Source organism: Neltuma alba, unplaced genomic scaffold (assembly GCF_004799145.2).
Source record: "Neltuma alba isolate B1F8T4 unplaced genomic scaffold, ASM479914v2 tig00006295_pilon, whole genome shotgun sequence".
NCBI lineage: Eukaryota > Viridiplantae > Streptophyta > Magnoliopsida > Fabales > Fabaceae > Neltuma > Neltuma alba.
Window position 1 is genome coordinate 61,599 of NW_021634413.1, and position 15,657 is coordinate 77,255.

Sequence of the window (15,657 nt, forward strand, 5' to 3'; positions counted from 1 at the left end):
TGGGGTGCAAGATAATTTAAAAATTAATAATGTAAAAAAATAATACTAGTAATTATTTAATAATTTAAAAATAATTCCACTAGGCTTAAAAAGGTAATAACATAATTACACTAAGAATTCTCTTTTGGAAAGAATTATGTGTAGCAAGTTGACATGGTCTTCCTGTAAATACACTCTCCGCATCTTATTTTGTTCAAATGCCGCTAATAAGAAATATATAGCACGCACGGCGGAAAGGCAAAAAAAGAGAGGCATTTCTCATGATAATTTTATTTAGGCTAAAGGTGAATCATACATTTTGATCTAATTTTTCATGCCCATGCTGCCCTCTAATTTTTTATATGGTAAATGTAACTCCCCAATGTTTATTATGGTGCATTCAGTAATATGATCTTATTTTGTTAGTGTATCTATCATTTTAATCTTACTCATAGTACATTGAGCACCCTAAAGATTAAGGTTCTCAATATAACTAAAAAATAAAATTAGAGTACTAGATGCACCATAGTAAAATATCATGGTGTTGATCCACATCTGCCCTTTTATTTATTATAGCTAAAAATCAACTGAAAAAATAATCAATTTGGTTAAAAAAATCGAAAGCTCAAATGAATCAGTCAAATTAAAATGAGATTGAATTTTATACATTCTAGAAAAGGACGAGGGATCGGAATTGGATTTCATAAATTCAAAAAAAGGACAAAATCGTTCCATTGTGGGCAAAAAACTAACACGAGCAATCTTGAATCCTCGACTTTCAAAAGCTTCTACAGAGAAACACTTGTACGTTGACAAGTCGTAATCAAGGTTGAAGTGCTGACCAAAAACAAGAAGGAAAAGCCTTGATCAATAGAAACATATCAGATTTAGCTCTTCTTCTTTTTTTTTTTTTTTTTCCCCCAGCGTTTGTTTTAGTTGAACAACTTAAGTGGGAGTTTTGCAGATATAAAACCAAATGAATAAGCCAATTAAGCATGCAATACAATTGAATTGTGAAACAATCAATAACCCAAAGGGAGTAAAAGACGAAACCATAAAATATTTCATTACCGGGGATCTTGATTCTGTGATTGTGGCGCTCTTCAAGTGTGCCTGGTCAGGTCCATGGCTCCTGGTTGGCTTTTGAGATTTGAGTTTTACTCTTCAACTCCATTGCCATTTTCAAAGACGCCACTCTTCGTCAGGTTTCAACCACCAATTCGTCATTCCTTCCCATATTCTTCTTCTTCGTCTCGTCGCTTCTTTTCTCTGAGTATTCTCCCTCGCTCTCCTGCATAATGAAGAACCACAACGCCTCCCCTGCATTCTACTCCGTTCCGATATTTTCTTTCCTGCCGCTTCATTAGCCCAGGAATGGCCTTCTCCTCATCCTCTTCCGCTGAAACCAACCTTGCCACTGCCAAAACGTTCGTTTCGACAGCCGCCTCTGTGGTTGCCACCGCAATGTTTGTCCGGTCAGTGGCTCGAGACCTCTTGCCTTGGGACATTCAAGAAATTTTCTTCAACGGTATCTTAGAATTTTCCGTCACTTCTCTTCTCAACTCACCATGGTGATCGATGAATTCTATGGTATTGCCAGTAACCAAATCTACGACGCCGCACGCGTTTATTTGGGCAAAAAAATCCCCCCATCCACACGCAGAGTCAAAGTTAGCAAGCCTGATGCTGAAAAGGGCTTCGCGATCACCGTGGAACCCGACGAGGCCATCGTGGACGTGTTCGATGGTGTCAAATTCAGTTGGGTCTTTATATGCAGGGAGGTTGAGTCCAGAAATTTCCACAATGCGAGAGACCTGAGCTCGACGCTGCGATCGGAAGTCCGATCATTGGAGCTGAGTTTCCACAAGAAGCACAAGGAGTTGGTGTTAACGTCGTACCTTCCCTCCAGTCTGCGAGAAGCGAAAGTGAAGAAGCAAGAAGCGAGGGCCCTGAGGATTTTCATGGCAGGGAACCTTTACGGGAATCTGAATGAGGCATGACTACCGACGAAGCTGGACCATCCAGCTACGTTTGAGACGGTGGCATTGGACCTGGACATCAAGAGATTCGTTGTGTAGGATCTAGAGAGATTTGTGAGTGGGAAAGAGTATTACAGGAAGTTAGGGAAGGCGTGAAAGAGAGGGTATTTTCTGTACGGACAACCTGGAACAGGGAAATCGAGCTTGATCGCCGCAATGGCGAATTACTTACAGTTTGACATATAGGATTTGGAGCTAAAGGAAATACGATGCAACTCGGAGCTCCAACTATATCTGATTGCCATGACAAATAGGTCCATTCTCGTTGTGGAAGACATTGATTTCACTGTTGAAATCCAAGATCACCAAGCAAAATCAACAGCCGCTTCAGGCTCTGAATCACCACAACCACTGGTTACTCATTGATAAACCTCCTCTTTAGTCTTGACAATTTAGCTTGGGATCACGAGCTCGACTTCTTAACAAAGTCATTGGCTTAACAGGTGACACTATCGGGGTTACTGAACTTCATTGACTAGCTGTGGTCAAGTTGTGGGGACGAGAGGATTATAGTGTTCACCACCAACCACAAGGAGAAGCTTGACCTGCCTTGCTGCGTCCAGGTCGCATGGACGTTCACATCTACATGTCATATTGCTCTCCCTCCGTGTTTAGGCAGCTTGTTTTTAATTACCTTCAACTTAAGCATCACTCTCTCTTCCCACAAATTGAAGAAGCCATCCTTGCCACCCACATCACACTTGCTGAAGTGGCTAAACAACCCTTGAAGATGAAGAGTGATGATCATCACTCACCTCTTTGAGACCTTCTGCACTTTCTGGCACAGAAAAAGATAAAAAATGAAGAGCTTGAGACCAAAAAGAGGGAAACAAAACTTCACCCCCATGATGAAAAGGATCAGTTGCCTGATGATGATGACTTTGAAGTTTGGGGGGCGGCACAATTTCACGCCCAATAGACGACGAGCCAAAGGCAGAGCCATTATTACTCATCAAAGACCCAGCCTCTCACGCAACCAATTCCAGTGCTCATTAATACTCATCATATCTCAGCCACTAAAATTTAATATAAATGATCGAGATTTAATATTTACCATTTTTATTTTTTAAAATAGGTACATAATCCAAAATAAATATAATATCTTAATTGTAAGTTTTTTAAAAATAAAATTTTTATTTAAAAATTATTAACTAAAAATTGTAAATCTAGACCGTTAAAACTGATTTTGAATAATTTAAATTTTTCTACAATGACAAGTATTATGGTGCTGGTCTTGAGGCAAGCCTTGGAACTAATTCCTGCCAATCACAGCCTTTTTAAGGTTGAGAGCACATTCCATGCTCATCACAATATGAGCATGAAGTGCTCATCACAATTTAGACTATCCAGATCGATTTTGAATGGTTTAGATTAAATTTAAGTTTTTTTATATTTTAATCAACTTTTTGTTCTAATAGATACATCATTTAAAATAATTATAATATTATAACTAACATATCTTTAAAAAATAAATTTATCATTGCAAAAAATATATATTAAAAATTCTAAATTTAAACAATCCATATTAGATTTTGAATGGTTTATATTGCATTACAATAATAAGCACACGGTACTCATCGTTGTGATGAGCACTGAATGAAGAATTTTTTTAGGCTAGCTCCGTCCCCGCATTCATAATTTGTGTGGGTCGGTAATTATATGCAATGACGTTGGAATTGGAATGCTATTTCCGAGTTAAGGCAGTAAATTTATTTGGAAAAATTATTATGAGATTTCAAGTAAAGACTATTATCACTAAAAAAAATTTAATAACAAGTGGGGATCATTAATCTTATTGTCATTTTTTTAGAACCTGACATTAATTAACCTACTAGGAGATTTTTTTTATAATTACTTTTTTAATCCACATTGTAAATTTCAAATTTATTTTGACCCGCACATGATTGTTTTGCCCCCCGAACTGAATATGAAAAAATAACTACTTTAATGTAAAGAGAGAAGCTAAAGAAGAATCTTCTGCATTTCTTATAATGTGTAAAGTAATGTTATAAAAAAAAGTATCCGTTGCGTAGTCATTCATATTATGGCAATGAATCTTTTTGGTCGAGGTTAAAGCTACGTTCGAAACTCTGTTGAAAACGAATTTTGATAATTTCCGAGATAAAGTTATTCTTTTCCATGTTCCGTGGAAACGTACATGCATGCAACTTTCCATAAAAGTGTAAGTTAGCACGAAGTTTCTCCCACGAACAAATCTCTATATAATATGAAACCAAACAATAATGTGTGGGCCATGTTCTTCCTTTTCTCTCCTTTCTTGTGTGCTTCATCAAATCTTCTGCTTCAGCGGTTAGATGTTCTTTTCAAATCCCGCGAGGGATCCGGTGATATTAGCCTTTGACCTGATTCGGTATGAAGATGCTTCTTCATCAGACCGATCAGAGCTGCTCTTTGCGCACTTGGAGCTGTTTGAGCCACATGACGTCAACCATGGTCCTATGGGGATCTGCCCCATCAAATCTCTCTTTCTTATTCACTATCTTTTGATTTGTTTTCACTTTCTGTTGTTCATGTTATGTTTCTGTTTTGTTTCTAACCCAAACTCATATGGTCTTGGTCGTACGTGAGTCGAGTTTTATGTGTGTAATCAGTTTATCTTTTAATAAAGTTTGGTCTTTCGTAAAAAAGGGAAAAAAAGCAATAACGTGTGAGCACCCAAACAAAAAAGAAGAGAAGAAGAAGAAGAAAGAGAGAAAAACAAAAGATAATGAAATTAAAAACGTGAAGGAATTGAAGCACACATTTAACAATTATTAGAGAACTTTGATGATGGAACATGAATAGATGCTTCTCTGAATTTGAAAGCAAACTTACAAACTTTATCTGATTGAATAATCTCACACAACGGAAACACGCCAGTACTACTGAATAAGTTCATTAGGGAAGCAAAGGGGAGTAGGAACATAAGTTAACGAAAAATGACTTAATGCGAAGGATAGTAGTAACAAACAAAACAAGTCATATTCAACTAAATAAAATTAGTCACGTGGATTGCATAATGTTATTGTGCTTTATCAACTGATGTTATTGTACTTTATTAATAACCAAATCTTTAAATAAGTTATTAGCCAAAAAAAATTTGTTCAATGGTCTCGTTGAGAGTTTTTTCTGGTTTTTTCTTCGTCTTTTGAAATGACTCCAAGTTGTTTAATCAATACTCTTTACTGACACTTTCAGTGATTTTCTCTGTACATATCATCTCAAACGATATTTAATTATTTTTCCTTTCATAAGCGCTATGCTTACTCTTCCTTTAATATTATCATTTCAAATAATATCTTTTCTTATATAACCATACATCAATCTCAACATCATTATTTCTACTACCATAAGTTTATGTTATTATTTTTCTTTTAGAACTCAACATTCACTATTATATAACATGATTGGTCTTATGGCAGCTCGATAGTAGTTTCCTTTAACTTATCAGCTACCTTATGAGGACACTAATAACAAGGAATTTAATTAATATCAATTAAATTGCGTCTGGCGTGGTCAGGTCAATGAGGTCGGTGGCTAAGGAAATGCCTGGGCTGGTTCATTGGAGTAGTTACAGTCACAGAGCCTTCGTCCTTGCTGTTTTCAAATGACGCGAACACTCCGTCAACTTCCGATTACCACATGGCCATTGCTTTCAGTATTTTTCTCTTTGTTCCTTTCCTTGAAGTTCATTATCATGCTTATTTAAGAAGCAACACGGCTCTCCCCTCCAACTCCATTCCAGTATTTTCTTCTTCCTTGCTCCGTTCGTTGGCCCTGAAATATAATTAATAGCGATAAATTTTAACAAATTAAAATAACATTAAAACATTTATTTGAAAAGTCATAATACGTACATATATTTCAATATGTTATAATAAAAATTAATAAATCTACAATATAATCATACACAATTCATATAAACATGAAAGAATACTTAGTTTATTACTCTTTAATTTACAAATATTCACACAATGATTACTCTAAAATTCTTATTAGTCTACAAAATTGCACATAAATATTTATTAACATATAACAAAACTATTTTAAAATTATTCTAAAATTTTAATGCTACCCTCTAAACTAAAATTACAAAAATATATTAACTCTCCCAGATCTAGCTATTTATAATAGATACAATATTATTTTGAAAATAAAATTTTCGTATAAGACTACTTAAATTTAATAACTTAAACAAATATATTTTTATTAGCCAAAATATAAATATTTTATATTAAAATTCTGAATTTATAATTTTTCAAGCCTTCAAAAATTATTTCAACAATAGATATTTAACTTATTCAATATTCAAACCAATTAAGACCTCAATAATATATTAAATAACCCAAATAAACTATTTAACTTAAATTTAATCAGTAAAAACATTCTATGTCTTTGAATAAAAAAATTTTTTAATTAAAATTTTAATTTAAAATTCTCAAAACAATCATTGAATAAGTATAAACTTATCCGGCTACATTTGAGACACTAGCATTGGACCCGGACGAGAAGAAATTTGTGATGGAGGATCTGGAGAGGTTTGTGAGTAGGAAAGAGTATTACAGGAAGGTAGGGAAGGCATGGAAGAGAGCGTATTTGCTCTATGGCCCACCTGGAACAGGGAAGTCGAGCTTGATTGCTGCAATGGTGAATTACTTACATTTTGACATGTATGATTTAGAGCTGACGGAACTACGATGCAACTCAAAGCTTTGACGCTTACTGATTGCAATGGCGAATAGGTCCATTATCGTTGTGGAAGACATTGACTGCACCATCGAATTCCAGGATCGCCTAGCAAAATCAACGGCTACTTCGGGATCTGAATCCCCACAACCACAGGTTATTCATTAATACACCGTTCTCTTTAATCTGCAGTTTGGTTTATGACCAGGTCCACTTCTATGCAAATTCATTGATATATGATTCCTTCTAAAGGCCTGTAGGAAATTTAGATTCAGGGAGAGAATCTATTTTTACTTCTTTTTTAATAATCTGAACTCCCCATGCCAATATTCCTTGTAATTAACTAATTATACTGTAGTGACATGCTTGTATACTGCATTGACATATTCATCATATGGGTGATTGACTTAACAGGTAACACTGTCGGGACTACTGAACTTCATTGACGGTCTCTGGTCAAGTTGTGGAGATGAGAGGATTATAGTGTTCACGACCAACCATAAGGAGAAACTTGACCCTGTATTGCTGCGTCCAGCTCGCATGGACGTTCACATCCCCATGTCATATTGCTCTCCCTCCGTGTTTAGACAGCTTGCTTTTAATTACCTTCAACTTGAATATCACTCTCTCTTCCCACAAATTGAAGAAGCCATACTTACCACCCACATCACTCTCGTTGAAGTGGCTAAGCAGTTCTTAAAGACGAAGAGTACTGATCATCACTCTACTCTTCAAGAGCTTTTGCACTTTCTTGCACAGAAAAAGATCGAAAATGAAGAGCTTGAGGCCAAAAAGAAAGAATCTCGTGATAAAGAAAAGCAGGCGGGTGATGATGACGACAGGCCAGCGGATGGCGAGAAGAAAGAAAGTGATGCACTGTAGTTCAGCAAACCGTTTTTTTTGGTCCAAAAGAGTTCAGCAAACCGTTTATCCATGGATCATCATTGAATTTAGAATGTGGGCATACTTAGGCCCAATAAGATCAATCACTAGCACGTGTGCGGTGTGTGGACCTTTATTTGCATTCTATTATTAGTTAGCAGATAAAAAATAGTATTCTAAATATAAAACTTATTTTTACATTATAAAATGAGTCTTATATTTAGAACCGGAAGAAATATCTCTTATTTTTTTTGTTACAAAAGGCAAAAATATATAATTTTTATCTGACCAAATTTTTTTTTGAGAAAATAATTTTTAAAAAATTTAAATAAGCAATGAGTTTTTAGTTTTGATGGTGAAAAAAAATTTTATGCAAAAATCAATAACAAAAATTTGGTACCAATAGTTGAAAATATATATATAAGAAAACTATTTTAAAAAATATGCATTAGACAATATAATGAATAAAAAAAATAAAATTATGATATTTTACAAAATTAAGTCTCACTAAAATCAAGAACAGCAAATGTTTGTCGCGCAAGTGCGCGGATAATTCAATCTTTTTTTTGGGACCAAAAAGCAGAGAATTCAATCTCGAAATAGTTAATTTTGTTATTTGCTTGAATGAATGTAACGGGAAAAAAAATCAATCATCTTTTTCCTTTTCTTTTTTCTTTTTGACCAGGAATCAGATTTTTCCAATAGCAGAATCAAACAATATAGCTGGTAGTTTTTCTAGGGATTACCGCCATTACAAGTTAAATATTTTATATTATATATGCATAATATAAATATGTTTTACCCGAGTAATAAAAAATATTTTTGAGAAAACAAATTAAAAAATCCAAATAAGTAATTAGCCCTTAGTTACAAGATAGAAAGAAAATTATGACTTTAAAAACAATGAAGGAATTAAAAATATAGTTGATATTGTATATTAATAAGTCATGCGTGTGCATTCATAAATATAAATTAGCGACCAAAAGATGGCAGGAAAAAAAATAGCAACCAAGAAAATAAAATTATATGAAAAATACTTAAACTTGGGTTTTGCTGTGGGCCAATGGGGTGGCAAGTCAATGAAGTCATGAAAGAAAGCGCCCACAATATTTGACTCACGAATAATTATGTAAGAATTTTTATATTACACTATATGCTTAAATATTGAGCTTCTATATCAGGCAAAAAAAAATAGAGGTTCTATAGTTATAAACAACCGGGAGTCTCCTGCATATATGCACCAGCCTATACGCCAAAGGAAAGGTAAAAGACGATACCATCCTCAGTTCTAACGGGGAATATTTCTCAAACGTCACGAAGACAGGGAGGGTAATTTTGTGACTGCGTGGCCATCAATTCAAAATTCCATTCCCATTTCCGAAGACAGCATGCCTGGCCAAGTTTCAACCCCCAAAGGTCGTTGACTCCCATGTTCTTCTTCTCCTCGGTCCTTTCGTTTGAATATCTTACTTAACAAGCACAACCCCTCCCGCGTATCCAACTCCATTCAAGGATCTTCCTCTCGGCTCGCTTCATTAGCCCAGAAATGGCGTTCTTCTTTTCCTCCTCCGCTGAGACCAGCCTTGCCACCTCCAAGACGTTCGTTTCAACGGCCGCTTCCATCGTCGCCACAGCAATGCTTGTCCGACCGGTGGCTCGAGACCTCTTGCCTTGGGAAATTCAGGACTATTTCTTGGGCACTATCAGTGGAATCCTCCATCGCTTCTCTGATCAACTCACCATAGTAATCGATGAGTTTGATGGTCTCGTCAGCAACCAAATCTATGACGCTGCACACGTTTATCTGGGCAAAAAAATATCTCCTTTCACTCGCAGACTCAAAGTTACAAAGCCAGATGTTGAAAAGGGCTTTGCGATCACCGTGGAACGTGACGAGGTCATCGAAGACGTGTTCCATGGCGTCAAATTCAAATGGGTCTTCATATGCAAGGAGGTTGAGTCTAGAAGTTTCCACAATCCCGGAGACTTGAATTCTACGTATCGATCGGAAATTCGATCATTGGAGCTGAGTTTCCACAAGAAGCACAAGGAATTGGTGTTAACGTCTTACCTTCCCTTCATTATGCAAGAAGCGAAATTGATTAAGCAATCAGCGAGGGTCTTGAGGATCTTTACAGTGGATTACAGGAGCATGTATGGGAATCTGAACGATGCATGGATGCCAACAAACCTAGACCATCCGGCGACATTTGAGACGGTGGCATTAGACCCTGACATGAAGAAATTCGTAATGGAGGATCTGGAGAGGTTTGTGAAGAGAAAAGAGTATTACAAGAAGGTGGGGAAGGCATGGAAGAGAGGGTATTTACTGTACGGCCCTCCTGGAACGGGCAGATCGAGCTTGATCGCTGCAATGGCGAATTACTTGCATTTTGACATATATGATTTGGAACTGACTGAAGTACGATGCAACTCGGATCTCCGACGATTACTGATTGCTATGGCGAATAGGTCAATTCTCGTTGTGGAAGACATTGACTGCACCGTCGAATTCCAAGATCGCATTGCGAAATCATCAATGGCTGCTCCGGCATATGAACCCTCACAACCACAGGTTCACCTTTTCACCTTCTATTTGCAATTTGGTTTATGACTAGGAGGTTATTGGGTAACCAAATTATAATTTTAAAAATAATTTTATATGTAAAATGTTTTTTTAGAAGTGCTTTTTTTTTAGTGAATCATACTTATTGACATATTAATAATTTGAACTGGATTCCTTGTATACTGACATATTCATATATCCATTGAAGTGGCTGAGCAGCTCTTGAAGATGAAGAGTGATGATCATCACTCAACTCTTCGAGACTTTTTGCACTTTGTGGCACAGAAAAAGATAGAAAATGAAGAGCTTGAGGCCAAAAAGAGGGAAGCAGAACTTCACCCCTGATAAAGAAGATCAGTTGCCTGATGACGACGGCTTTGAAACCCGTGGGGGGTGTAATTTCACGCCCAACAGACGGCGAGGCAGAGGCGGAGCCATTATCACTTATCAAAGACCCTGACTCTTGCTGAACTAATTTCAATACTCATCATAAAAATTAACATCACAATACTCTATTATGTCTCAATCATTCAAATTTAAGATGGAAAATGGAGAGCTTGAGGCCAAAAAGAAGGAATCTCACGATAAAGAAAAGCAGCCGGGTGATGATGACGCCAAGCCAGTGGATGATGAGCAAAAAAAAGTCATGTGCTGCAGTTCGGGGAATCTTTTATCTGTGGATCAGCTTGAATGATATTTTAGACTCTGGGTAGCCTTAGCTCCAATGAGATCAATCGCACTGACATAATGTGGACCCTAATTTGCTTTCTATGATTATTTTGAAAAACCCCATGGGCCTCGGAGACATCCTCTCCTGGATTTTCTTTCCAAGGGAGAGAGCGCACCGTGTATTGTTTAACCGATCAAAGACAGGTGAACGGACGGAGGCTCGTTTTCCAAATCGGCTGTAAGTTTGTAAACTCAGAATCAGTTTCAATTCTCGTCGTCTTGGAAAATATCTTAAACTTACCAGATTTAAATCGTTTATATTTAATTTAAACAGTTCAAATTTAAAATCTTTAATTATTTTTAAATAAAAATTATTTTTTGAAAAAAGAATAGTTAAGAGATTATCTTTATTTTAGATTCTATATATGTTAAAATAATTATTTTGAACAAATAAAAAAAATCAGATCCAAATCATCTAAATAAGATATGGATCATCTAAATCTGATAAGTTTAACATACTCATCAAAATGATCAGCATTGATTCGGTTTGTGTTAAGGAACGCAAAGGAGATTGTGAATCGGTTGAGCAACGTCACAAAAAAGATGTGATATCACAAAAGGCAAAAATATAGTACTCCTCCGGGGAGAATAATTTTTATCCGACCTGTAGAAAATAATTTTGACAGAATAAATTTAAAAAATTAAATAAGTACTTCGCTCTTAGTTTTAATGATGAGCATAAATATTTATCAAAAAAATAATAAATAATTACGAAAATAGATAAGAAATTTTTTTGGCATTAATAACGTAATTGATGCTTTAATGAGTTATGTATGCATTAGTTATATATTGTGAACGCAAAATAAACCTATGATGTTTTACAAAATTAGGCCTCGCTGAAATTAAGAGCAGCAAATGTTTGCTGCGCAGAGAATTCAAATACTTAAATTTGCGTTTTTCTTGAATGAATGTCGTGAAAAAGTAATCAAGATTTTCTAATAGTAGAATCAAATATCGTTGGTTCATCACATAATCTAAGTATTATCTTCAATTTCAAATATAAGATTTAATTTGTAATGAAAATTTTACTATAAACTAATATTATATTTAGGACCAGATAAAGTATTTTGTATTGCATATGCATAACATAATTACTTTTATTTGAGTATTTCTTGAGAAAATAAAATTAAAAAATACAAATAAGTAATTAGCGCTTAGTTTTGATGCTACAGATATTTATCCAATAGAGTTACAAGATAGGTAAGAAAAATATTTTTTTAATGTAGGTCTTTGGGCTGTTTGGATACCACCCGCGTTAGGTGGTTTTCCCTTCAGCCTCTAGTCCGAAAAAAAAAATGTAGGCATTAAAAATACAATTGATTTTTTTTTTTGCCAACAAAAAATATGAGTGATATTGTCAATAAGTGATATGTGTGCATATTACGAATAAAAACTAAAACTATATTATTATACAGATTAAGTCTGACTAGGATTATGAAAATGAAATGTTTGCCTGGCACTTATGTGGGTGGAGAATTCAGTCTGGGATAACAAATAGGCAAAAATACTTCGATTTAGCTTTTGCTTGGGCAGCAAGCACTTGGTTGACTTGGGATGAGTGAACCTGTGTGGAACTACTGTGGACTGGGAAGTCCTCGAATAAAAAAAGTCCTCACTGTTTGAATCATGAATAATTATATAAGAATTTTTATAATATCAGTACCATTGTTTTTTTTTTTTCCTCCATAAAATAGGTTCTACATAGACAAGACAACCTGGAATTCTGCATGTATGTACCAACTTGCACGCCAAGGAAAAATTAAAAGACGAAGCCATCCTCACTTCTAATCCCAATGGGCAGTTTCTCAAATGTTACGAGACCCAGGACGGTAATTTGTGATTGCGGGGCTATCAAGTCAATTGGGGTCTAGTCAGGTCAGCGAGGCCGCGGGCTCAGGAAATTCCCGGGCTGGTTCCTGAGATGTGGAGTTTCCGTTCCCATTTTCAAAGTCACCACTCACCACATTTCTTCTTCTTCTCGGTTCTTTCGTATGAATATCGGCCACATTCTCATGCGTACTTATTGAACAAGCACAACCCCTTGCGTGTATCCGACTTCATTCCAAGATCTTCTTCTCGACTCGCTTCCATTAGCCCAGAAATGGCCTTCTTCTCTTCCTCTTCTGCTGAAAACAATCTTGCCACAGCCAAGATGTTCGTTTCAACGGCCGCTTCCATCGTCGCCACCGTAATGCTTGTCCGATCAGTGGCTCGAGACCTCTTGCCCTGGGAGATTCAGGACTATTTCTTCGGCAGCATCCGTGGAATCTTCCATCGCTTCTCTAACCAACTCACCATGGTAATCGATGAGTTTGACGGTCTCGTTGGCAACCAGATCTACGATGCGGCACACATTTATTTGGGCAAAAAGATTTCTCCTTCCACTCGCAGACTCAAAGTTAGTAAGCCCGATGTGGACAAAGGCTTTGCAATCACCATGGAACGTGACGAGGTCATCGAAGACGTGTTCGACGGCATCAAATTCAAATGGGTCTTTATATGCAAAGAGGCTGAATCCAGGAGTTTTCACAATCCTAGAGACCTGAATTCCACGCTGCGGTCGGAAATTCGATCATTGGAGCTGAGTTTCCACAAGAAGCACCAAGAGTTGGTGTTAACGTCGTACCTTCCTTCATTATGCAAGAAGCGAAATTAATGAAGCAAGCAGCGAAGGTCTTGAGGATCTTTACAGTGGACTATGAGGGCATGTATGGAAATCTGAACGACGCGTGGATACCAACGAATCTAGACCATCCGGCGACATTTGAGACGCTGGCATTAGACCCGGACATCAAGAGATTCGTGATGGAGGATCTGGAGAGGTTTGTGAGGAGAAAAGAGTATTACAAGAACGTGGGTAAGGCATGGAAGAGAGGGTATTTACTGTATGGCCCACCTGGAACGGGAAAATCGAGCTTCATTGCGGCAATGGCGAATTACTTACATTTTGACATATACGATTTGGAGCTGACGGAACTACGATGCAACTCGGAGCTCCGACGGTTACTGGTTGCTATGGCGAATAGGTCTATTCTCGTTGTAGAAGACATTGACTGCACCGTTGAATTTCAGGATCGCATGGCAAAATCAATGACCGCTTCCGGATGTGGATCCTCACAACCACAGGTTATTTAATAATTTACTATCATTTTATTTACAATTTGGTTTATATACGTCAGCCAACTTCTGTAGTTTCATTCCCATGGATTCTGTCAACTTTTCTTCCAATTCCTTCTTTTAACATCGTTGCACTAAAATGTAAGCGATCCAAATTTTAACGGTTTGAACTTATTTATTTATTTTAATAGTTTAACACTTTATTAATAACTATAAAATATTAAATTTTAAGCATTCAAATTTTTATAGTTGAGATGGAAAGGGAAGTAGAGTGTAAGGGAAAGGAAGATAATTAAGCTTTCATCAGCTTAAAAGTTAAAAGCACCGATATGTAGAAAATCAGGACTTGCACTTTGAGATCTGTCATTGAGTTCAACAAGAGTCTCTATTTTTACTTTTTAAAAATAATTTAACCCAACTCCCTATGCTAAGGTTCATTGTATTAAACTAATGATACTGTAATAACACTCTTGTTCATTATATTGACATATTCATATATGTGTGTGTATTTTAAACATAGCAGGTGACATTGTCGGGGCTATTGAACTTCATTGATGGTTTGTGGTCAACCTGTGGGGACGAAAGGATTATAGTTTTTACAACCAACCACAAAGAGAAGCTTGACCTGGCATTGCTGCGTCCCGGTCGTATGGATGTTCACATCCACATGTCATATTGCACTCCCTCTATGTTTAGGCAGCTTGCTTCTAATTACCTTCAACTTAAACAACACCCTCTCTTCCCACAAATTGAAGAAGCAGTCCTTGTCACCCACGTCACTCCTGCCGAAGTGGCTGAGCAGCTTTTGAAGATGAAGAGTAGTGATTATCACTCTACTCTTCAAGACCTTCTGCACTTTCTTGCACAGAAAAAGATCCAGAATGAAGAGCTTGAGGCCAAAAGGAGGGAAACAGAGCTTCTGTCTCGTGATAAAGAAAAGCAGCCAGGTGATGATGACGACAAACCAGCGGATGACGAGCAAAACGAGAGTGATGTAGTAGTTGAGCAAGCAGTTTAACTATAAGCTTGTATTTTAGATCGAGAAGGGCCAAATAAGGTTGAGCAGTAGCATGATTTGGACCCTTTTTTTTTTTCTAAGGAGTGTGCATCTCCTTTTGGGCTTCTTAGATTCCTTTCCTGGACTTATTTTTAATGGAGGGACGGGACCATTGTATGTTTTAACAGCCGATCGAACTCATTGAAGGCATGATGATTGATGGCCTAGGGAAAAAGGACAATTGTGACTTTTGGAGGCTATTTTTCGGATTCTGCCGTAAATCAAACTGGATTTTCCCTGTATCAAAGGGGACTAGCGTCTTATATATCTTGTCAGAGGATAAGTAAAATTCTATAAAAGTTCAGATGCCTTCAAAGTTGTATTTCTTTTCCTCTTTCTGCATGAGCATGTTGTGCTGATTTATTAGGCTGGATGGTAAATTCTTGGTTCTTGTTTCGGGCAAGGATTTGTGTGTTCTAAGTCATTGTCAAAATGAAAGCGAAACCAAGTGATTCTTCCTCTGTAGCCTCCAAAGAAACTGAAATGGTACGCTTAATAGAGACGTTTAGAAGAAAAGGCTGGGCCCTACCCATTAGCCATCATTAACACTTAAATATTCTGTGAAGTCAAGAGAAAATGAAAACCATAGGGAGACGAAACGA

At 36.7% G+C, this 15,657-nt stretch overlaps 3 pseudogenes; all 3 read left to right on the plus strand.

Annotated features, from left to right (window-relative positions):
* The first annotated feature begins 1,180 nt into the window (after positions 1-1,180).
* On the plus strand, positions 1,181-15,364 carry LOC114750036 (protein HYPER-SENSITIVITY-RELATED 4-like; annotated as a pseudogene).
* On the plus strand, positions 1,229-11,038 carry LOC114750035 (protein HYPER-SENSITIVITY-RELATED 4-like; annotated as a pseudogene).
* Positions 6,486-7,586, plus strand: LOC114750025 (protein HYPER-SENSITIVITY-RELATED 4-like; annotated as a pseudogene).
* Positions 15,365-15,657: the final 293 nt, after the last annotated feature.